Genomic DNA, 26,078 nt, shown 5'->3' with positions numbered 1-26,078 from the left:
AATCACTTCCCATGTACCCAAAGTATTCGAACCCGGCACGCTCTGATACCAAGTTGTAACGCCCTCAAAATAATTACATTAAACCCATCAAATAAGACATTCATTGACATATGAAATAACCACATTCTTCTATTCATCAGAGTTTCATTACAAAAATATTACATGTTAACAACAAAAGCAAAATGCCCTACAGGCTTATAGCTTTCCAAGTTAACACTTGGTTACAACAAAAGAGTGCTAACTCATCTACACATTAAGCCCTCGGCTTGAATATACATGTAATACATCAAAAAGAACTAAAACAACAACAATCTGCTCGCCTCTAGCCTCCCAAGCTATGACCTTGGAGGTGGCATGCTACCTGTACCAGAGAATGATATTCCCATATAAGGTGAGCTAGAGCCCAGTAGAAATACACTAAACCAACCATGAATAATGACTAAAAGATTAGCAATTGATAGATGGCCAACACTGATACATCCACATAAATCACATTTTATGTCATCCGACTTATGAGTCCAAGTTACTTTTCATTTTCCCTTTTTCAACAGATATGCATATTAGCTTTATCATCATCTCAACAGATATGTACAACAACAATATCCCACATTCACAGATAAGCATATAAGTTATGTCCACATTCTCAACAGATATGTATAACAACAATATCCCACATTCACAGATAAGTATATAAGCTATATCCACATTCTCAACAGATATGTATAACAACAATATCCCACTTTCACAGATAAGCATATAAGCTATATCTATACTTCACAAAGATAAGCATATGAGCTCTATCTTCACTTCCCTAGATAAGCATATGAGCTGTATCTACGGAGTTCATCCCCTATCTTCTCCCAATACTATCCGGTTTAGAGGTACATCCCCCATCTTCCCCTAAACCGCGGAGTACATCTCCCATCTCCTCCTCTACACATAACGTATACAAACACATTGGTTCTATATACAATCACTCAATACATACAGTTAATGTATTCTATCAACCGTCAAATTTCATGACACATTCCATTGATTAGTTTCCGTTTGCCTAATCATCATGCATTGTCTACAACAATCACGACTATCCTCCACCAATAGCCCAAAGCAGTTATTTCTAAACAGAAAATAAATGCACAAATGGATATTCAATCAACATTTCAATTCGGTGTGTGATAAACAATTCAACTACACCCTTTAACCCCATGCACTCCCAATCTCAACAATTCCATTTCATTTTCTCATTTCTCACAATTAATTATCCCAATTAATCAACCAATGTAATTAGGTCATTTTCCATAATTAACATTACAACCCTTAGGTCCCATTTTCATCAATGGTTCAACATTTATTCCATTCCTCTATACCAAACATGCATCTAGGTTTATTATAAATAAAACCCCAACTTTTGTAAAACAATACAAACGCCCCAAACTTTCACAAAATTACCAAACCAACCCCAACTTTTCAAAATACCAAAATTTAAAGACAAAATCCATAGAGAGAAGTGGGATATCCCTACCTCAAATTCGGAGCCCCAAGGGAGAAGATGACAAAACCCAACGTGCTCCAAATCTCGAAATTTTCAGATTAAAATGTAGCCCTCGACGATCAACAACTTTTTTGTAAAGGCCAAAGATGAGCAAATCACTCCTACTAGATCAAAACCTAGAGAGAAGGTAGAGTTCTAGAGTGAGAGGCTCAACAATGGTATTTTTGGAAAAGTATGAGAGAGAAGAGAAAGTGAAAAAGTGATTTGAAAAGTGGAAACACGGAACTTAAACCCAGTCGCCCCGCTCGAGCGTCAAACACCCCGCTCGAGCGTCACTCATAGACTCCCGCTCGAGCGTCAACAATCCCGCTCGAGCGGCGGATACACACTCCTAGAACTTTTACAGAACCAGGTCTCCGCTCGAGCTTTCAACTCCCTGCTCGAGCGGCACTCACACAACCCCGCTCGAGCGGCCAATTCCTCGCTCGAGCGTCCAACCCTGCACAGGAAATACTGGATGGGTGCAATTCCCGCTCGAGCGCCAAAACCCCCGCTCGAGCGGACAGGTCAAAATCTGGGCAACTAGTTTTGGTTTCTAAACTCAACCAACCTGTAACAAACCTGCCCAACACATCCTACAACTCAAATACGAAGTAGAAAAGATGTAAACAAGATAATAATCAACTACCAACATCTACGGACACATGTCCGGATCACTGTACAACGAGGGTAAATCCGGGATCGCTATAACCTCCCCCCCTTAAAGAATTTCGTCCCCGAAATTAAGCACAAGTTTTCAAAAATAAGTTTTCCTCCATTTTAAACAATGTTACACTTTAACATTCAACAATTCGACCCATTACCGGTCACCCCCTCCCTTTAACAGGAGGCATTTCACAACATGTAAACAACATATGTACTTTCAACATGCATTAACATTACGCATTTCCTTTCCAATTTCAACAATATATTTAAAATATATAATGTTACATTCAACTTCCACATGAGGCAAGTTCCAAAACATACTTCCAATAAACCAAACATTTTCAATGTTTCACAACTTAAGACATATATAAAAGCTCTTAAGTTCAACAATAGTTCAAAATCTATATACAAGATTACATATCAACAAACAAGTCCGGATATTTTTCGCGGACTTCCAACTCACGTTCCCAAGTGGCTTCCTCCACTCCGTGATGTTTCCACAAGACTTTAACCAAAGGAATGGTCTTGCCACGCAGGACCTGATCCCGCCTATCCAAGACCCGAACCAGTCTCTCCTCATACGAGGCATCCTCATCTACCTCCAAATCGGTCCAATCCAATACATGTGATGGATCTGGCTCATACTTCCGAAGCATACTCACATGAAACACGTCATGCACTCCGGACAACTGCGGCGGTAAAGCTAACCGATAAGCAACCTCACCAATCCTCTCAAGGATCTCAAAAGGCCTAATGAACCGAGGGGACAACTTCCCACTCTTCCCAAACCTCATCAAACCTCGCCTAGGTGATATCTTCAGAAAGACATGATCACCTACCTCAAACGCCAAAGGCCTCCTCCTACGGTCAGCATAAGATTTCTGACGACTCTGGGCTGTAACAAGCCTCCTACAGATAAGCTCAACTTTCTCCGTCGTCTCCCTAACCAACTCCGGGCCCAACAAAGGTGCATCACCCACCTCGGCCCAACACACTGGAGACCTACACGGTCGGCCATACAAGGCCTCAAACGGTGCCATACCGATGCTAGACTGAAAACTGTTGTTGTAGGCAAACTCTACCAAGGGTAAGTGCCTCTCCCACGTCCCACTGAAGTCCAGGACACAACCCCGAAGCATATCCTCGAGGATTTGAATAGTACGCTCGGACTGCCCGTCAGTCTGAGGATGGTAAGCCGTACTAAAGGTCAACTTAGTGCCCAAGGCACTCTGCAAACTCTGCCACAACCTAGCAGTAAAACGAGGATCTCTATCTGAAACGATCGTCACTGGGACCCCGTGCAACCTCACTATGTCCCGAATATACAAGTCGGCAAGATGATCTACCGAATCTCTCACGCGCATAGGAATGAAGTGCGCCGACTTAGTCAACCGGTCTATAACCACCCAAATAGCATCACTACCCCGCTGAGTCCTCGGAAGACCTACAACGAAGTCCATAGTGACATGCTCCCACTTCCATTCGGCAATAGGCAAGGGTTGTAACAAACCCGCTGGCCTCTGATGCTCGGCCTTCACTTGCTGGCAAGTAAGGCACTTCGATACGAAAACAGCCACATCTCTCTTCATACCCCGCCACCAAAACTGGCGACCCAAATCCTGATACATCTTAGTACCTCCCGGATGCACCGCAAGGCGCGAATGGTGAAACTCTCGGAGTACTTCCTCTCGGCAAGACTCCGGCACAAACAAACGGTCTCGGTATCTCACACTCTGGTCGGGATACACCGTCAAACCCTTCTCAACCTTCCCAGTGGAGATCTTTTCTCGGAGGGATTCTACCTCAAGGTCACCTCTCTGTGCCTCCAACACTCGTGTCACAAGTGTAGGCTGCGCAACAACAGAAAACAAGGCCGTAGCCTCAACGGATTCGCCCAGTAGCAAATCAAACTCGCCAAGTGCTCCCAACATCTCCCATTCTCGGATGGCTATACTAGCTACATCACTAATGGATTTCCTACTAAGGGCATCGGCCACAACATTGGCCTTTCCCGGATGATAGTGCAACTCAAAATCATAATCCTCGATGAACTTCATCCATCTCCTCTGCCTCAGATTCAAGTCTCTCTGTGTAAACAGATACTTCAAACTCTTGTGGTCCGAGAACACTTCGAACTTCTCACCATAAAGGTAGTGCCTCCAGATTTTCAAGGCAAAGATCACAGCCGCTAACTGTAGGTCGTGTGTAGGGTAATTCTTCTCGTGTATTTTCAACTGACGTGAGCCATAAGTTACCACTTTCCCCTCCTGCATCAACACACAACCCAAACCCTCTCGTGAGGCATCACAATAAACCGCATAACCTAACCCTCTCTCCGGAATAATCAATACCGGAGCGGTGGTCAATCTAACCTTCAGCTCTTGGAACGACTTTTCACAAGTCTCACTCCACACAAACTTGACTCCCTTCCGAGTCAGCCTAGTCAACGGTGACGCTAACCTGGAGAAATCTTTCACAAACCGGCGGTAATACCCAGCCAACCCCAGAAAACTGCGGATCTCAAACACACTCTTAGGCTGTGCCTAATCTTGCACTGCCTCTACCTTGGATGTATCAACAGACACTCCTTCCCCGGATACCACTTGGCCTAAGAATTTGACTTCCCTCACCCAGAACTCACACTTCCCAAACTTGGCATACAGCCTATGGGCTCTAAGCAATTCAAGCACCACTCCCAAGTGTTCCTCGTGCTCCTCCTCAGAAGGCGAATAGATAAGAATGTCGTCCACGAAAACGACTACAAATCGATCCAAGAATTCCTAGAAGATCCGGTTCATCAAGTCCATAAAGACTGCCGGTGCATTGGTAAGCCCAAATGGCATCACCAAAAACTCATAGTGGCCATACCGCGTACGGAATGCCGTCTTCGGAATATCCTCCTCCCTGACCCTCAACTGGTGCTAACCCGATCTCAAGTCTATTTTAGAGAAACAACGGGAACCCTTCAACTGGTCAAACAAATCATCTATACGAGGCATAGGGTACTTATTCTTAACCGTAGCCCGATTCAACTTCCGGTAGTCTATACACAATCTCAAGGCACCATCTTTCTTTTTAGCAAAGAGGGCCGGTGCTCCCCACGGTGACACACTAGGGCGAACAAAACCCTTATCTAGCAATTCCTGGAGTTGAACTTTCAACTCAACCAATTTTGCTGGATCAAAACGGTAAGGTGCCATAGAAATCCGCGCCGTGCCGGGCACTAAATCGATAGAGAACTCTATCTCTCGGTGAGGTGGCAAACTAACAAGATCTTCGGGAAAGACACCCGAATACTCACAAACCACCCTCGGCAATACAAGCTGGGTCTCACCACTCTCACCTCTCTCAAAGCTAGCAAGTAGGCCACTAAGCTCACTTCGCCCTCGCGAATCATCCCCGGTGGTAAAACACAACCAACCCGGTCTCCCAAGAAATGGAACCACTCCCCGCTTAAGGTACATAACGTGACCCTCTGGCGGTAGCAATCGATAACAGCCCGGTATGACGATAGCCAGTCCATACCCAAAATAACATCAAAACCCTTCATGGGCATGACAACAAACGGAAAAGGAAGCCTATGGTCGGCGACCTCTATATCACAACCTCTAACACCTTGTTTCAAGATCAACTCACCACCCAAAGGCGATACCACACAAATAGGAGATGCTAATTGTGCCAACTCCAATTCTAAAACAGATGCAAATGCAGCAGATACAAAAGAATGAGATGCACCCGTGTCAATCAACACACTAGCAACCGAGTTGCAAAACAGAAAAGTACCTCTCACTACCGATGGAGCCGGTACTAAATCCTGCGCGGTAACAGTATACACGCGCCCTATAGGCCCCTGGTCCACCTGCTCACCTCTAGGAGCATACGACTGTTACACTGACTGGGACGACGAAGCCCCCGGATTGGCCCTTGAGGCCTGCACAGACTGAGCTGGCTGAAATCCCTACGTCTGTCTAGAACCAGACGCTCCCGAAGTGGCACTCAACTGCGGGCAAAACCTCTTCAGGTGCCCAGGCTGTCCACACTGATAACAAGAGAAGGGCTGCCCCCTGTCCAAACTCTGACTCTGCGGTCTAGCTGAAGAAGAAGCAGCTCTCTGACCCCCACCCTTCTGAGGGCAAACTGAAACCTTGTGACCCAGCTGGCCACACTTGTAACAAGCAAACTCCCCCTGATTGCCTCTCCCCGAGCCTGCACTCGGCACTGGAAATGTCGATCTAGAAACTGCACCCTGAGGCTGCTGAGGGTTATAACCCCTCTGCCTCCTGCCATCACCCTGGCCATCTTGTCCCCTCTTGGAGCCCCTCTGCTCTTCCTCCTCTTCCTGCATCATAATTTCCATATGAGCAGCGGCATCTACCAGGTGCCTATACTCTCGGATGTAAGACCCACCAACTCTCAACTTGAGGCCCCGCCTCAACTTCCGCTCAAACTCATAGCAACGGCGTTCCTCAGACGCCACCAGTTCAGGTGCAAACCTGGACAGACTGGTAAAAGTAGCCACAAATTCGGCCACTGACAAGGCTCGCTGTTTAAGCCGGCTAAACTGATCCCTCAGCTTCTCCCTAGCTGCTGTAGACAAAAACCTCTCCTGAAAAGCATTCACAAACGCCTCCCATGTACCACCAACACGAGCCTTCTCGTACTTCCACCATTGACCCGCATCTCCCTTCAGCTGGAAGGATGCCAAAGTCACTTTCAGTGCTCCATCCTCGATGCCAAGCATCTCGAACGTCTTACTCATTTGCTCTAGCCACTCATCTGCCTTCAGTAGCTCCTTCGGATCCCCGATAAACTCATCCGGATTAGACCGGAAAAACTCCATCTTCAAGAAAGAAGGCCCTGCCTCAGCTGCCTGATTCCCAGCTCTAAGAATGCCCAAAGCTCCTGCTATCTCTCTGGCCAAGGCACCTAAGGCCTGCTGACCCACTGGCTCGGCCACATTGGCCTGGCCAACTCCCTCCTGCACTGCCGGAACCTCCTCTAGTAACGGTACTTCCTGCCTCGCAGGCCTACCACGCCTAGCACCTCTTCCTCGTCTTGACATCCTAATAAAGGTGACACAGAACGTTAGCACATTCACAAATGCTCACGTCCTAATGCATGGACAACTGTAATTCACTCCACATAAGCACATAAACACATAAGCACTTACGAATTTCATCTCCGGATAATGATAGTCCCGAGGCGTTACTAGAGTTCCGGTTAGAAACAGCATTGATCAAGTGCTTTTCCAGCAAGACTCCCAGAAACCCAAGGATCCAACCAACATCCTAGAAATCAAATCCCATACCCACATAGTCACATAAGCATGTTATCAATTAAGCACATAGCATATGACATTACATCTAAGTCTCTATCAAGCGAGACAAACCCATTGTGATACTAATCACTTCCCACGTACCCAAAGTATTCGAACCCGGTACGCTCTGATACCAAGTTGTAACGCCCTCAAAATAATTACATTAAACCCATCAAATAAGACATTCATTGACATATGAAATAACCACATTCTTCTATTCATCGGAGTTTCATTACAAAAATATTACATGTTAACAACAAAAGCAAAATGCCCTACAGGCTTACAGCTTTCCAAGTTAACACTTGGTTACAACAAAAGAGTGCTAACTCATCTACACATTAAGCCCTCGGCTTGAATATACATGTAATACATCAAAAAGAACTAAAACAACAACAATCTGCTCGCCTCTAGCCTCCCAAGCTATGACCTTGGAGGTGGCATGCTACCTGTACCTGAGAATGATATTCCCATATAGGGTGAGCCAGAGCCCAGTAGAAATACACTAAACCAACCATGAATAATGACTAAAAGATTAGCAATTGATAGATGGCCAACACTGATACATCCACATAAATCACATTTTATGTCATCCGACTTATGAGTCCAAGTTACTTTTCATTTTCCCTTTTTCAACAGATATGCATATTAGCTCTATCATCATCTCAACAGATATGTATAACAACAATATCCCACATTCACAGATAAGCATATAAGCTATATCCACATTCTCAACAGATATGTATAACAACAATATCCCACTTTCACAGATAAGCATATAAGCTATATCTATACTTCACAAAGATAATCATATGAGTTCTATCTTCACTTCTCTAGATAAGTATATGAGCTATATCTACGAAGTTCATCCCCTATCTTCTCCCAATACTATCCGGTTTAGAGGTACATCCCTCATCTTCCCCTAAACCGCGGAGTACATCCCCCATCTCCTCCTCTACACATAACGTATACAAACACATTGGTTCTATATACAATCACTCAATACATACAGTTAATGTATTCTATCAACCGTCAAATTTCATGACACATTCCATTGATTAGTTTCCGTTTGCCTAATCATCATGCATTGTCTACAACAATCACGACTATCCTCCACTGATAGCCCAAAGCAGTTATTTCTAAACAGAAAATAAATGCACAAATGGATATTCAATCAACATTTCAATTCGGTGTGTGATAAACAATTCAACTACACCCTTTAACCCCATGCACTCCCAATCTCAACAATTCCATTTCATTTCCTCATTTCTCACAATTAATTATCCCAATTAATCAACCAATGTAATTAGGTCATTTTCCATAATTAACATTACAACCCTTAGGTCCCATTTTCATTAATGATTCAACATTTATTCAATTCCTCTATACCAAACATGCATCTAGGTTTATTATAAATAAAACCCCAACTTTTGTAAAATAATACAAACGCCCCAAACTTTCACAAAATTACCAAACCAACCCCAACTTCTCAAAATACCAAAATTTAAAGACAAAATCCATAGAGAGGAGTAGGATATCCCTACCTCAAATTCGGAGCCCCAAGGGAGAAGATGACAAAACCCAACGTGGTCCGAATCTCGAAATTTTCAGATTAAAATGTAGCCCTCGACGATCAACAACTTTTTTGTAAAGGCCAAAGATGAGCAAATCACTCCTACTAGATCAAAACCTAGTGAGAAGGTAGAGTTCTAGAGTGAGAGGCTCAACAATGGTGTTTTTGAAAAAGTAGGAGAGAGAAGAGAAAGTGAAAAAGTGATTTGAAAAGTCAAAATACGGAACTTAAACCCAGTCGCCCCGTTCGAGCGTCAAACACCCCGCTCGAGCGTCACTCACAGACTCCCGCTTGAGCGTCAACAATCCCGCTCGAGCGGCGGATACACACTCCCAGAACTTTTACAGAACCAGGTCTCCGCTCGAGCTTCCAACTCCCCGCTCGAGCGGCACTCACCCAACCCCGCTCGAGCGGCCAATTCCACGCTCGAGCGTCCAACCCTGCACAGGAAATACTGGATGGGTGCAATTCCTGCTCGAGCGCCAAAACCCCCGCTCGAGCGGACAGGTCAAAATCTGGGCAACTAGTTTTGGTTTCTAAACTCAACCAACCTGTAACAAACCTGCCCAACACATCCTACAACTCAAATACGAAGTAGAAAAGATGTAAACAAGATAATAATCAACTACCAACATCTACGGACACATGTCCGGATCACTGTACAACGAGGGTATATCCGGGATCGCTATAAAACACTTCCATAATCCACACTTGATACACATTGTAGTGTTGTTTCAATATCACACGAAATTCGGTTTAGAGGTCCATCCTCTATCTTCCCCTAAACCGTGGAGTACATCCCCTATCTCCTCCCACACACAATGTATATAAACATAGATCATATACACAATCAATCAATACATAAAGTTAATGTATTATTCCAACCGCTATACTCGATAGCATACTCAATCGATTAGTTTTAGTTTGCCTAATCATCATGCATTGTCTACAACAATCAAGACTATCCTCCACCGATAGCCCAAACCAGTTATTTCTAAACAGAAAATAAATGCACCAAATGGATAAAATATCAACATTTCAACTAGATGAGTGATAAATGATCCAACTACACCCTTTAATCCCATATGTTCCCAATTTCAACATTTTTAATTCAACTTCTCATTTCTCAAAATTAATTTCACAAATTAATTCATCAATGTAATTAGGGCATTTCCCATAATTAACAAAACAACCCTATCTATCAATAACCCAAAATTTATCTCATTTCTCCATGCTAAACATGCATATAGGCTTATATAAATAAAACCCCACCTTTTGTAAAATTACACAAAGACCCAAACTTTCTCAAAATTACCCAACAATCCCCAACATATCACAATGTTAAAATTTAAAGACAAAGCTCATAAGGAGGAGTAGGATATCCCTACCTCAAAGTTAGAGCTCAAATGGGGAAGAAGACCAAAACCAAAGTGTTCTAAACTCCAAACCTTTCGGATCAAAACGAAACCCTCAACGATCAACACGCTTTTTACGAAGGCCGAAGGATAGGAGAACACTCTAACTAGATCAAACCCTAGAGAGAAGAGAAATCCTAGAGAGAGAGGCTCTGAAAAGTGTTTTTAGAAAGTAAGAGAGAGAGTGAATGTAAAAAGTGATTCAAAAATGCCCAGCTGCCCACTGATATACAACATTTCTGCTCGAGCGGAGAATAGAATGCTCGAGCGTCATGCACAAAAATTTAGACACGCTCGAGCGCAAGAAGGCCCGCTCGAGCTCCAAGACACAAGAATAAAATACATCCGCTCGAGCACGAAAACCAGTCCGCTCGAGCGTAGATTTCCCCCTTCCAGAACTTTCACAGACAAAGTACTATCCGCTGGAGCGCCAACATACCCGCTCGAGCGCGACCCACTCGAGCGTGAAAAACACACCTACAGAAGTTTTGCAGGGACACGAGATACTGGGAGTGTGTAAATCCCGCTCGAGCGCAAGAAGGCCCGCTCGAGCGCAAGAAGGCCCGCTCGAGCGGACAACCAAAAACCAAACTCCGCTCGAGCGTAACACCAAAAACCTGGGCAACTACACTAGAGACCAAAACTCAACCTACCTATTCAGAACACGCCCAACACATCCTATAACTCAAATACAACGTACGAAATGATGTAAACAAGATATAAACAACTGCTAACATCCATGGAACCAAGTCCGGATCACTGTACAATAAGGGGTAAAACCCGAAATCGCTATAACCTTCCCCCCTTAAAGAATTTCGTCCCCGAAATTAAATGCAAGTTTTCAAAAGAACAAGTTTTTCTCCATTTTAAACAATGTTACATTCAACATTAAATAACTCAACCCTTCCCGGTCATTCCATCTCTTGTCAAGAGGCATTTCACAACATATACATTTCAACATGCATTTCCTTGCCATTTCAACAATTTAAAATGTATATGATTCCCATTTCCGCATCATATTCAATATTCATGATATAATTTCCATTTCTATAACACATTCAACATATGCAACGTTATATCAAACTTCCATTTCAAGGCAAGTTCCAAAATACTTCCATTAAACCAAAACATACACAATGTTTTACAACCTAAGATATTTTCAATACTCTTAAGGTTCAACAATACAACAAAATATACAACATATACTCAAACATCCACAAATAGATTCGGATATTTCTCTCGGACCTCCAACTCACGTTCCCAAGTGGCTTCCTCCACTCCGTGATGTTTCCACAAAACCTTTACCAAGGGAATGGTCTTGCCTCGCAAGACTTGATCCCGCCTATCCAAGACCCGAATCGGTCTCTCCTCATACGAGGCATCCTCATCTACTTCTAAGTCGGTCTAATCCAATACACGCGATGGATCCGGCTCATACTTCCGAAGCATACTCACATGAAACACATCATGCACTCCGGACAACTGCGGTGGCAAAGCCAAACGATAAGCAACCTCCCCAATCCTCTCGAGGATCTCAAAGGGACCGATAAACGGAGGGGATAACTTCCCACTCTTCCCAAACCTCATCAAACCTCACCTAGATGATATTTTCAGAAAAACATGATCACCCGTCTCAAAAGCTAAAGGCCTCCTCCCACGGTTGGCATAACTCTTTTGACGACTCTGGGCTGTAACAAGCCTCCTACGGATAAGCTCAACTTTCTCCGTCGTTTCTCTCACCAACTCCGGGCCCAACAAAGGTGCATCACCCACCTCGGCCCAACAAACTAGAGACCTACAAGGTCGGCCATACAAGGCCTCAAACGGTGCCATACCGATACTCGACTAAAAGCTGTTGTTGTAGGCAAACTCCACTAAGGGTAAATGCCTCTCCCATGTCCCACTAAAGTCCAGGACACAACCTCGAAGCATATCCTCAAGGATGTGAATAGTACGCTCGGACTGCCTGTCAGTCTGAGGATGATAAGCCGTACTAAAGGTCAACTTAGTGCCCAAGGCACTTTGCAAACTCTGCCACAACCTAGCAGTAAAACGAGGGTCTCTATCTGAGACGATCGTCACTGGGACCCCGTGCAACCTCACTATGTCCCGAATATACAAGATGGCAAGATGATCTACCGAATCTTTCACGCGTATAGGGATAAAGTGCGCCGACTTAGTCAACCGGTCTACAACCAGCTGTAGACGTCCTTGAACGCCCCGGGAGGATGAGTTCCCTCGTTCTGTTCATATTGGCCTCACTACAGTTCAGGACTCTCAAATTGTCACGGTTCTTAATCTGAACCAAAGAGTCCAAATCCGGCAAATCATTTTGAAAAACAGATTTTTAGAAAGAAGTGCCAAACATGGACTGCTTTGCCGGATACAGAGTCTCCACCTAAATATTTTTATGGGGGAATTTAGGAAACCCTGACTCGGTGCCAAAGGCCACGTGTCCGTCATCACCAAAGTTGCCTCGGCTCGAGAGCTTGGGTACGATTGGAGAAGGTCAGCTATGAGCACCCCCTCTTGCCCGATCCGAAAATCGGCCTCTACTAACCGTGATATCCGTTTTTGAAAACGTTATGTGTTCTTATTCCGGTTAATAGCCTAGAATTACTATGTTATGCGCACATCAAACAAGTATAGACCAAATTGCCTAAATTGGAACAAAACATTTCATGCTTGTTTTGAAAATGGTTTGCTACTCGCAAGTAGGCTGAAATGTAGGTTTTGCCACCCTCAAGTGGGCTTTAGAAAAGATGGTTTTGCCACTATCTAGTGGGCTTAAAACTCACAGTTTTAACGCATTATCCCAATTTAGTTAATTCAACCTCCATCCACAGCCATTCAAGCAGTTATATCACATAAGCAGCTAGCCTCATGGTAATCATGCTATTATGGCAACACTCATACGCATGCGGTATACTAAAGCATAAATGCTTACCTAGTACTCCGAGCCAAAACACAAGCTAGTTAGTAATCAATGCATGATCCTAGCTTATGTTAAGATGGCTAATGCAACACACACAAGATGCAACTATAATAGGCTCGGCTATTCTAAGATGTCAGATGATGATGCTACAACTAACATGTATTCAACTTTGGGAATTGAAATACAAATGCAGTTAGTATGATGCGCCGAGCCCGGTGCATTCAAGACGAATGTATGGATGCATGCATGCTATCATACTATATGCTAATTGAAGCATGCCCTAAACTAACCATCGAAAGCTAGTAAATAAAAGGGAAGAAAGACGTGGGATTGGGAGACATACACACACTCACGCACACTTATTACACAATTGCCCTCGCTCGGAGGGTCCGGATAGATATTATAGTCCGCATGAATAGTGCTAAATTAATTATTACAGAAGTTCCAATTAATTAACAATTTAAACAAAGAATTAAAGTGTCCACAGCCCCTGCCTCGAAATGCGTGGATGATGCATGCTTGACTCGTCTTGCCCAAAAATCCGTACCATGCCACTGTTGCCTCTGTTTACACTGCCTTGCTCCTCCGAAAATTGTGCAACTCCCAAGGTGCACTCTCTGGACACTGGGGAGCATCACCGACCAAGTGGAATTTCCACCGGCCATGTCCGGATGGTTATCGACCATTTTTAAATACATCGGCAAATAATGAATGGTCGGTCGGCAGTATAGGTGGCCAGCCGGCCAAAGATTCCTGCAGAACCTATTTTTGACAGCAGCAGAGGGTAGACAGTGCATGGCAAGGAAATTCAAAGCAATGTATGCATGGCCATTCTCCCTATCATGCAATGGACTCAAAGGAGCATGGCCCTCGACCTTCGGGCCATCAATCACGTACTTCAATGCATGATGGCCCAAAAGCCAAGTGTGCAACTTTGATATCAAATGAAATGCAAGCACAAAACACATCAAAGGGCCCCAACCCCTATCATGGTTGGTCAAGAGGCAAGGGAATGCACAACGATGCACATGCGACCTAAGCATGCAAACAAACATACGAACATGCAATGCAACTACATGGCACACACAATGCTAACAACATAACATGCACAACGCATTGAAACATGGCATACACAATGAAGGATGGACTTATACCAATGTGGGTGGACCTCAGCCACGCTCACATCAGTGGCCAATAAGATGGAAATGAGGCAACCGAAATGCACACAAACATGTCCAATGCATGGACCGATCCTAAGATACAACACGCAACTCTAACTAAGCATGGAAAATAATGAAACATGGCATATGAACATGAAAATTTTAGCACTGAAGTATGATGCTAAACAGCCCGAAAACATGGAAAAATGGCACCCGATGCATGAGATGAAACCCGCAACTCGAAACTAGGCACACGGAATGACTTATAGCTATACAAAGCATGCATTATTTGATCATGAAGCATGAAGATAGAGCCAAGAAAGCCCCAAAATATGAACATTTCTAGTTCAAAGCATGGCCAAAAAGTGCTAGTAAGATGGACTAAAGTAGCATGCAACTTTGACTAGCAAACATGGTTTACATGGCAAGTGTGTGAAGCATATGGAATCTCACCAAACCAGAAAAAATCAGTAAACAAAACATGTGAAAATAGGCCCGAATAACCACTGAAATGATGCCAACACATGCAAAAATGATGAGCTCCTTTAGAGGGCTATGCGAGGGATTCTTAAGCACATACAAGATGGACACTTAGCATAGCCAAATAAACTCTGAAAATAAAATATGGTAGTCCCAAAACTCACCAAATTGACCCTGGAAAGTGTCTTCAAAGCATGAAAGATAGGGTCTCTTTGGAAGGCCAAGATGACCACCAAACAAGTCAAGGAGAGAGGGGGTCACCGCCCTCTGATTTGGAGGCCCAAAACAGTGTGCTAGCCACTGAAAATCCACTGGATTTCAGTGGCTAGAAGGTTAAACAAAGCATACAACAAGAGCTTAGGTGTAAGGCTCAAAATAAGGGACAATCAAGCATACGAGGAAGCATATGACCTCAAACAAGAAAATTCCCTTAATCAAACATGAAGATGATGTAAAAAGAAGACTTTTTCCAGTTTATAACAAATCTAAAAAGTGAACAAAAATAGGGCTAATCTATTATGCAAAAATGACCCTAAAAGAGAGATTAGAGACAAGGGACAGCAACTGGCTCCAGATAGTGAAGAGCCCTTCAACAAAGTTGAAGAGGGGCTCAAAATAAGGCACTTCATAGTTTGGTTCGAAGCCCAAAAATGCTCAAAAATAGGGCTAAAATACGATGCGAGATAAGTCCTAAAAGAGAGATTAAACACAAAGGGTGAGGAGGAGACCTCAAACAGAGAAAAGTCCTTGATCAAACATGAAGGTTAGCTCAAAATAAGACTATTTCTAGTTCAGGTCAGAGCCCAAAAATATAAGCAAAAGGAGCTCAAACATAGAGCAAAATAGTGCAAAAAAGGGGAACATAGGAGCTTACCCTTGTAGAACAACAACACAACAACTTTTGATCCAAGGAAATGAGCTTCTAGCCTCTGGAAATCAGCCCCAAGTTGATGGAATGGAGTATGGAGGTCGTAGGCTTGGAGGTGTAGTGTAAAGAGTGCAAGAACCTTAGGATTTGAAGGGTTTGGGAGAGAGAGATAGGGAGAGAGAGCTGAGAATTTTTTAGAGAGAGAGGAAAATTCTTCTTTCTCGAAGTTGTATCTCTCTTCTCTTCTCTCCTTGTGTGTCTCTTCGTTGTCAAGAAGCTTGATTGATATAGAAATATATAAATCTGCAGCTCCTCAGAGCTCCCACATCCAGGCATGGGCTGGGGTATGGCCTGGAATGACAGCTGCCAGCTGTTTAAAGAAATATCTGTTGAAAACCACATTTGGCCGGCCGGCCATCAAAGTGGTCGACCGGCAGTCAAATTGGCCGGCCGGCCATCACATTTGGCCGATTGAAAATCAAGGTGGCCGGTGGGCAGGAGACTTGGTCGACAGGCTCCCTCCTGTCCTCAGGAACACATCCACAAGCTCTTGGTGCAAAACTAGACACAAAGTAGTCGGGAACTCAAGACGAACACAAACATGGATGATCACCGAGTGTTCAAGCGGTGACGTCCAAGTCTTGAGACGGTCAAAAATGGGGTGTCTACACCAGCCAAATAGTATCACTACCCCGCTGAGTCCTCAGAAGACCTACAACAAAGTCCATAGTGACATGCTCCACTTCCACTCGGCAATAGGCCAGGGTTGCAACAAACCTGCTAGCCTCTGGTGCTCGGCCTTCACTTGCTGACAAGTAAGGCACTTAGACACGAAAACCGCCACTTCCTTCATCATACCCCACCACCAAAACTGGTGACCTAAATCCTGATACATCTTAGTGCCTCCCGGATACACCGCAAGGCGTGAATGGTGAAACTTGCGGAGTACTTCCTCTCGGCAAGATTCTGGTACAAGCAAACGGTCTCGGTATCTCACACTCTAGTCGGGATACACCGTCAAACCCTTCTTAACTTTTCCACTGGAGATCTTCTCTTGGAAGGACTCTACCTCAAGGTCATCTCTCTGTGCTTCTAATACTCGAGTCACAAGTGTAGGCTGCGCAACAACAGAAAACAAGGACGAAGCCTCAACGGATTCGCCCAAAAGCAAATCAAACTCGCCAAGTGCACCCAACATCTCCCACTCCCGGATGGCTATACAAGCTACATCACTAATGGATTTCCTGCTAAGGGCATCGGCCACTACATTGGCCTTTCCCGGGTGATAGTGCAACTCAAAGTCGTAGTCCTCAATGAACTCCATCCACCTTCTCTGTCTCAAATTCAAGTCCCTTTGTGTAAGCAGGTACTTCAAACTCTTATGGTGCGAGAACACCTTGAACCTCTCACCATAAAGGTAGTGCCTCCAAATCTTCAAGGCAAATATCACTACTGCTAACTCTAGGTCATGTGTAGGGTAATTCTTCTCGTGTATTTTCAATTGACGTGAGCCATAAGCCACCACTTTCCCCTCCTGCATTAACACACAACCCAAACCCTCTCGTGAGGCATCACAATAAACCGCATAACCCAACCCTCTCTCCGGAATAATCAAGACCGGAGCGGTGGTCAATCTAACTTTCAGCTCGTGGAATGACTTTTCACAAGTCTCACTCCACACAAATTTGACTTCCTTCCGAGTCAATCTAGTCAATGGCGAAGCTAGCCTGGAGAAATCCTTCACAAACAGGAGATAATACCCAGCTAATCCCAGAAAACTGCATATCTCAAACACACTCTTAGGCTGTGCCCAATCTTGCACTGCCTCAATCTTAGATGTATCAACAGACACCCCTTTCCCGGAAACCACATGGCCAAAGAACTTGACTTCCCCCAGCCAGAACTCACACTTCCCAAACTTTGCATACAGCCTATGGGCTCTAAGTAACTCAAGCACCACTTTCAAGTGTTCCTCGTGCTCCTCCTCTGAAGGTGAATAGATAAGAATGCCGTCCATGAAAACGACCACAAAATGATCTAAGAATTTCCGGAAGATCCGGTTCATCAAGTCCATAAAGACTGCCGGTGCATTGGTGAGCCCAAACGGCATCACCAGAAACTCATAGTGGCCATACCGCGTACAGAATGCCGTCTTCGGAATATCCTCCTCCCTGACCCTCAACTGGTGGTAACCCGATCTCAAGTCTATCATAGAGAAACAACGGGACCCCTTCAACTTGTCAAACAGATCATCTATACGGGGCATAGGGTACTTATTCTTAACCGTAGACCCATTCAACTTCTGGTAATCTATACAAAGTCTCAAGGCACCATCTTTCTTTTTAGCAAAGAGGGTCGGTGCTCCCCACGGCGAAACACTAGGGCGAATGAAGCACTTATCTAGCAATTCCTAAAGCTGAATCTTCAACTCACTCAACTCGGCTGGGGCAAAACGATAAGGCGCCATAGAAATCGGCTCTCGATGTGGTGGCAAACTAACAAGATCCTCGGGAAAAACATCTGAATACTCGCAAACCACTTTTGGTAACTCAATCTGGGTCTCATCACACTTACTACTCATAAAGCTAGCAAGTAGACCACTAAGCTCACTCCGCCGTCGCGGATCATACACCGGTGGCAACACATTACCAACCTGATCCCCCAAGAAATGGAAACACTCCCCGCTCAAGGTACAAACTGTGACCCTCTGGCGATAGCCAGTCCATATCCAAAATAACATCAAATCCCGACATGGGCATCACTACAAAAGCAAACGGAAGCCGGTGATCGGCGACCTCTATATCACAGCCCCTACATCCTTGTTTCAAAATCAACTCACCCCCAATAGGTGACACTACACAAATAGGAGATGCTAATTGTGCCAACTCCAATCCCAAAACAGATGCAAATGCAGCAGATACAAAAGAATGAGATGCACCCGTATCAATCAATACACTAGCAACCGAGTCACAAAACAAGAATGTAACGCCCTCAAAAAAAATAACATTTAAACCCAACAATTTAGACATGCATTGGTATAAAAGATAGATATTCTTCTATCCATCAGAGTAGTTCTTTACAAAAGTATTACATGTTAACAATAAAAGCAAATGCCCTACGGGCTTACAGCTTTCCAAGTTAACACTTGGTTACAAAAAGAAGAGTACTAACTCAATACATATTAAGCCCTTGGCTTGAATTTACATGTAATACATCAAAAGGAAGTAAACAAAACAATCTGTCTGCCTCTAGCCTCCCAGGCTATGTCCTTGGAGGTGGCATGCTACCTGTACCTGAAAATGATGTCCTATAAAGGGTGAGCCACAGCCTAGTAGAAATACACTAAACCAGCCATGAATAATGACTAAAAGATTAGCAGTTGATAGATAGTCAACACAAATACGACTTATATCACATTCGATTTCATGACATTAAGTCCATGCTACATTTCATTTCTCATTTCTCTTTCAACTTTGAGTTTGAAAACAAGGCTCAAAACTTAGCGAAATAACTTGATGAGAATAAGACTCATCTTAAAACATTTTCGAAATTCATAGTGGATACACATTGTGATGCCATATCAATAACATATAAGTCACTTCCATACTATACGAGCGATACACATTTTGGTGCTGTATCAACATAACATAGAAACATTTCTATAATTCATAATTGATAACGATATACATTTTAGTGCTATATCAAATCAATACAAACACTTCAAATTCGCAGCCTGATACACATTGTAGTGCTGTATCACTGTCACAAGATTCAGTTTAAAGGTTCAGCCCTTTTCTTCCAATAAACCGTGGAGTGCAGCCCCTTTCTCCTCCCACACAATACAATGTATATAAACAATCATCATATACAAATTAAATCAATCAATACACATTTGAGTGTTGTATTGTACCAACTACCATATTCAATGGCTTACTCAATTGATTAGTTTTAGTTTGCCTAATAATCATGCATTGTCTACAACAATCAAGACTATCCTCCACCGATAGCCCAAAGCAGTTATTTCTATACTGAAAATAAATGCACCAAATGGATATATAATCAACATTTCAACGTTCTCAATTTAATTCTTTTTTTCTTCAAATTAATTATACCAATTAATTTATCAATGTAATTAGAGCATTTCCCATAATTAACATCACAACCCTAATGTTCTATTTTCACCAACAAACCAATATTGATCTCATTTCTCTATGCCAAACATGCATATAAGTTTATATAAACAAAACCCCAACTTTTGTAAAATTACACAAAGGCCGAAGCTTTCTCAAAATTACCCAACAACCCCCAACTCATCAAAATACTAAAACTCAAAGACAAAACTCATGAGAAGGAGTAGGATATCCCTACCTCGAAGTTAGAGCTCAAACGGAGAAGGAGAAGAAAGTGAAAATGCTCCAAACACTACGATTCTCGGATCAACACGAAGCCCTTGACGATCAACGCACTTTTTACAAAGGCCGGAGGATGGAGAGACACTCTAACTAGATCAAACCCTAGAGAGAAGGGAGTTTCTAGAGAGAGGAGCTCTCAAAATAGCTTTTTAGAAAGTAAGAGAGAGAGAGAGAATGTAAAATGTGATTTTAAAATGCCCAGTTGCCAACTGATATACGACATTCCTGCTCGAGCGGAGAACACAACGCTCGAGCGTCAAGAACAAAAAACTAGGTACGCTCGAGCGCCAAGACACAAGAATAAAGTACATCCGCTCGAGCGCGCAAAGCAGTCCGCTCGAGCGTAGATTTCCCCTTCCCAGAACTTACACCCAAAAAGTGCTACCCGCTCGAGCGCCATAGTACCCGCTCGAGCGCGACCGCTAGAGCGTAAAGAAACCCGCTCGAGCGTAAAAATCACACCTGCAGAAGTTTTGCAGGGGACACGAAAAACTGGGAGTGTGCAATCTCCGCTCGAGCGCAACAAGGCCCGCTCGAGCGGAACGACCAAAAATCCCGCAACAAGATTTCAAACCAAGGTTCAACCCACCTGTTTGAAACATGCCCAACACATCCTAGAACTCAAACAAATGGAATTAAAGGATGACAACAAGATAGATACAACTACCAACTCCACGGAACCGAGTCTGGAATACAACAGAATAGTAAAGGGACAACCGGGATCGCTATAACCTCCCCCCCTTAAAGAATTTCATCCCCGAAATTAAATACAGTTTTTTTTTTTAAAACAAAATTTTCTCAATTTCCAACATTATCAAAATGCGAATTTTTAATAACTCGACCCATTACCGGTCATCTCACCTCTTTTCAAGAGGCAGTTTACAACATTTTCCATAACATGCATTATAGTTATGCATTCCCTGAAATTCCACAAATTTCAATACTATATTCCACAATTCTATATCATATTCAGTATTCATGATATATTTCCATTTCTACAATACATTCAACATATGCAATGTTACATTAAACTTCCATTTTGACGCAAGTTTCAAAATACTTCCATTAAATCAAAACATAAACCATGTTTTACAACCTAAGATATATTCAATACTCTTAAGGTTCAATAATATTACAAAATTACCAAAGCATGGTTACACATCAACAAACAAGTCCAGATATTTCTCACGGACTTCCAACTCACGTTCCCAAGTGGCTTCCTCCACTCCATGATGTTTCCACAAGACTTTTACCAAGGGAACGGTCTTGCCTCGCAAGACTTGATCCCTCTTATCCATGACCCGAACCGGTCTCTCCTCATACGAGGCATCCTCATCTACCTCCAAGTCGGTCCAATCTAACACATGGGACAGATCCGGCTCATACTTTCGAAGCATACTCACATGAAACACGTCATGCACTCCGGACAACTGCGGTGGTAAAGCTAAACGACAAGCGACCTCCTCAATCCTCTCAAGGATCTCAAAGAGACCGATAAACCAAGGGGATAACTTCCCACTCTTCCAAAACCTCATCAAACCTCGCCTAGGTGATATTCTGAAGAAGACATGATCACCTACCTCAAACGCCAACGGCCTCCTCCTACGGTCGGCATAACTCTTTTGGCGACTCTGGGCTGTAACAAGCCTCCTACGGATAAGCTCAACTTTCTCCGTCGTCTCCCTAACCAACTCTAGGCCCAACAAAGGTGCATCACCCACCCCGGCCCAACACACTGGAGACCTACACGGTCGGCCATACAAGGCCTTAAACGGTGCCATACCGATGCTAGACTGAAAACTGTTGTTGTAGGAAAACTCCACCAAGGGCAAGTGCCTCTCCCACGTCCCACTAAAGTCAAGGACACAACCTCGAAGCATATCCTCAAGGATCTGAATAGTACTCTCGGACTGCCCGTCAGTCTGAGGATGATAAGTTGTACTAAAGGTCAACTTAGTGCCCAAGGCACTCTGCAAACTCTGCCACAACCTAGTAGTAAAACGAGGATCTCTATCTGAGACAATCGTCACTGGGACCCCGTGCAATCTCACTATGTCCTGAATATACATGTCGGCGAGATGATCTACCGAATCCCTCACGCGTATAGGAATAAAATGCGCCGACTTAGTTAACCGATCTACAACCACCCAAATGGCATCACTACCCCGCTGAGTCCTCGGAAGACCTACAACAAAGTCCATAGTGACATGCTCCCACTTCCACTCGGCAATAGGCAAGGGTTGCAACAAACCCGCTGGCCTCTGATGCTCGGCCTTCACTTGCTGGCAAGTAAGACACTTCGATACGAAAACAACCACATCTCTCTTCATACCCTGCCACCAAAACTGGCGACCCAAATCCCGATACATCTTAGTGCCTCCCGGATGCACCGCAAGGCGTGAATGATAGAACTCTCAGAGTACTTTCTCTCGGCAAGACTCCGGCACAAACAAACGGTCTTGGTATCTCACACTCTGGTTCGGATACACCGTCACACCCTTCTCAACTTTCCCACTGGAGGTCTTCTCTCGGAAGGACTCTACCTCAAGGTCACCTCTCTGTGCCTCTAATACTCGCGTCACAAGTGTAGGCTGTGCAACAACAGAAAACAAGGCTGCAGCCTTAACAGATTCGCCTAGTAGCAAATCGAACTCGCCAAGTGCACCCGACATCTCCCATTCCCGGATGGCTATACAAGCTACATCACTAATGGATTTCCTACTAAAGGCATCGGCCACAACATTGGCCTTTCCCGGGTGACAGTGCAACTCAAAATCATAGTCCTCAATGAACTCCATCCATCTCCTCTGCCTCAAATTCAAGTCTCTCTGTGTAAACAGATACTTCAAACTCTTGTGGTCCGAAAAGAACCCAAACCTCTCACCATAAAGGTAGTGCCTCCAAATCTTCAAGGCAAAGATCACTGCTGCTAACTCTAGGTCGTGTGTAGGGTAATTCTTCTCATGTATTTTTAACTGACGTGAGCCATAAGCTACCACTTTTCCCTCTTGCATCAACACACAACCCAAACCCTCTCGTGAGACATCACAATAAACTGCATAACCCAACCCTCTCTCTGGAATAATCAAAACCGGAGCGGTGGTCAACCTAACCTTTAACTCTTGGAACGACTTTTCGCAAGTCTCACTGCACACAAGCTTGACCCCTTTTCGCGTTAACCTAGTCAACGGCGAAGCTAGCCTGGAGAAATCTTTCACAAACCGACGGTAATACCCAGCTAATCCCAGAAAACTGCGGATCTCAAACACACTCTTAGGCTGTGCCCAATCTTGCACTGCCTCTACCTTGGATGTATCAACAGACACCCCTTCCCCGGATACCACATGGCCTAAGAATTTGACCTCTCCTAGCCAGAACTCACACTTTCCAAACTTGGCATATAGCCTATGGGCTCTAAGCAACTCAAGCACCACTCTCAAGTGTTCCTCGTGCTCCTCCTTAGAAGGCGAATAGATAAGAATGTCGTCTACGAAAACGACTACAAACCGATCCAAGAATTCTCGGAAGATCCGGTTCATCAAGTCCATAAAGAGTGCTGGTGCATTGGTAAGCCCGAATGGCATCACCAGGAACTCATAATGGCCATACCGCGTACGGAATGCCGTCTTCGGAATATCCTCCTCCTTGACCCTCAACTGGTGGTAACCCGATCTCAAATCTATCTTAGAGAAACAACGGGAACCCTTCAACTGGTCAAACAAATCATCTATACGGGGCATAGGGTACTTATTCTTGACCGTAGCCCGATTCAACTTCCTGTAGTCTATACACAGTCTCAAGGCACCATCTTTCTTTTTAGCAAAGAGGGTCGGTGCTCCCTATGGCGAAACACTAGGGCGAACAAAACCCTTATCTAGCAATTCCTAGAGCAGAATCTTCAACTCACTCAACTCGGCTGGGGCAAAACGATAAGGTGCCATAGAAATCGGCACTGTGCCGGGCACTAAATCAATAGAGAACTCTATCTCTCGGTGGGGTGGCAAACTAACGAGATCCTCGGGAAAAACATCCGAATACTCACAAACCATCCTTGGCAATACAATCTGGGTCTCATCACACTCACCACTCATAAAGCTAGCAAGTAGACAACTAAGCTCATTCCGCCTTCGCGGATCATACATTGGTGGCAACACACTACCAAACCGATCCCCCAAGAAATGGAAACACTCCCCGTTTAAGGTACAAACTGTGACCCTCTGGCGGTAGCAATCAATAACAGCTCGGTATGACGATAGCCAGTCCATACCCAAAATAACATCAAAACCCTTCATGGGCATGACAACAAAAGGAAAAGGAAGCCTATGGTCGGCGACCTCTATATCACAACCCCTAACATCTTGTTTCAAGGTCAAATCACCACCAATCGGCGATACTACACATATAGGAGATACTAACTGTGCCAACTCCAATTCCAAAACAGATGCAAATGCAGCAGATACAAAAGAATGAGATGCACCCGTATCAATCAATACACTAGCAACCGAGTTGGAAAACAGAAAGGTACCTCTCACTACTGATGGAGCCGGTACTAGATCCTGCACGGTAATAGCATACACGCGCCCTGTAGGCCTCTGATCCAACTGCTCACCCCTCGGAGCAAATGACTGTTGCACAGACTGGGATGATGAAGCCCCCTGATTGGCCCTCAAGGCCTGCACAGACTAAGCTGGCTTAAAACCCTGCGTCTGCCTAGAACCAGACGCGCCCGAAGTGGCATTCAACTGTGGGCAAAACCTCTTCAGGTGCCTAGGCTGACCACACTGATAACAAGACAATGACTGACCCCTGCCCTGACTCTGGGGCAAACTGAAGCCTTGTGGGCAAACTGACCACACTTGTAACAGGTGAACTCCCCATGATTACCTCTCCCCGAGCCTACACTCGGCACCGGAAAGGTCGATTTAGCAACACCACCCTGAGACTGCTGAGGGTTAGCACCCCTCTGTCTCCTGCCATCACCCTGACCATCTTGGCTCCTCTTGGAACCTCTTTGTCCCTCCTCTTCCTGCATCACGATCTCCATATGGGCTGCAGCATCAACCAAGCGCCCATAATCTTGGATCATCGAACCTCCAACCCTCATCTTGAGGCCGTGCCTCAACCTCTTCTCGAACTCAATACAACGGCGTTCCTCAGACGCCACAAGTTCAGGTGCGAACCTGGACAAGCTAGTGAAAGCAGCCTCATACTCGGCTACTGAAGAACTCAATTGCAAAAGCTGACAGAACTGGTCTATCAGCTTCTCCCTGACTGCTGGAGACAAATACTTCTCCTGAAAAGCCTCCACAAAAGCCTCCCACGTGCCAGCGATACGGCCCCTCATGTATTTCCACCACTGACCCGTACCCCCTTTAAGCTGCAAGGATGCCAAGGTCACTTTCAACGCTCCGTCCTCGATGCCAAGCATCTCGAACGTCTTACTCATTTGTTCTAACCACTCATCAGCCTTTAGTGACTCCGTCGGATCCCCAATAAACTCGTCCGGGTTAGATCGGAAGAACTCCCTTTTCAAGAAGGAAGGCCTTGCCTCAACAACCTGGGCCTGAACTGGATCTTGAACTGGATTCTCAGCTCGGAAAATGCCCACAGACACCCTTAAAGTGTCGGCTATCCCTCGGGCTAAAGCGCCCATAGCCTCCTGACCTACTTTTTCATCGTAAAAGCGACTTTTTACATAACTTTTTCATCTCTTTTTCATCCAAA

This window comes from Camellia sinensis, chromosome 5 (assembly GCF_055761805.1).
Source record: "Camellia sinensis isolate YWXY chromosome 5, ASM5576180v1, whole genome shotgun sequence".
In the NCBI taxonomy this organism is placed as follows: Eukaryota; Viridiplantae; Streptophyta; class Magnoliopsida; order Ericales; family Theaceae; genus Camellia; species Camellia sinensis.
The sequence above is the reverse complement of the archived record's forward strand: the minus strand, read 5'-3'. Positions refer to the sequence as shown.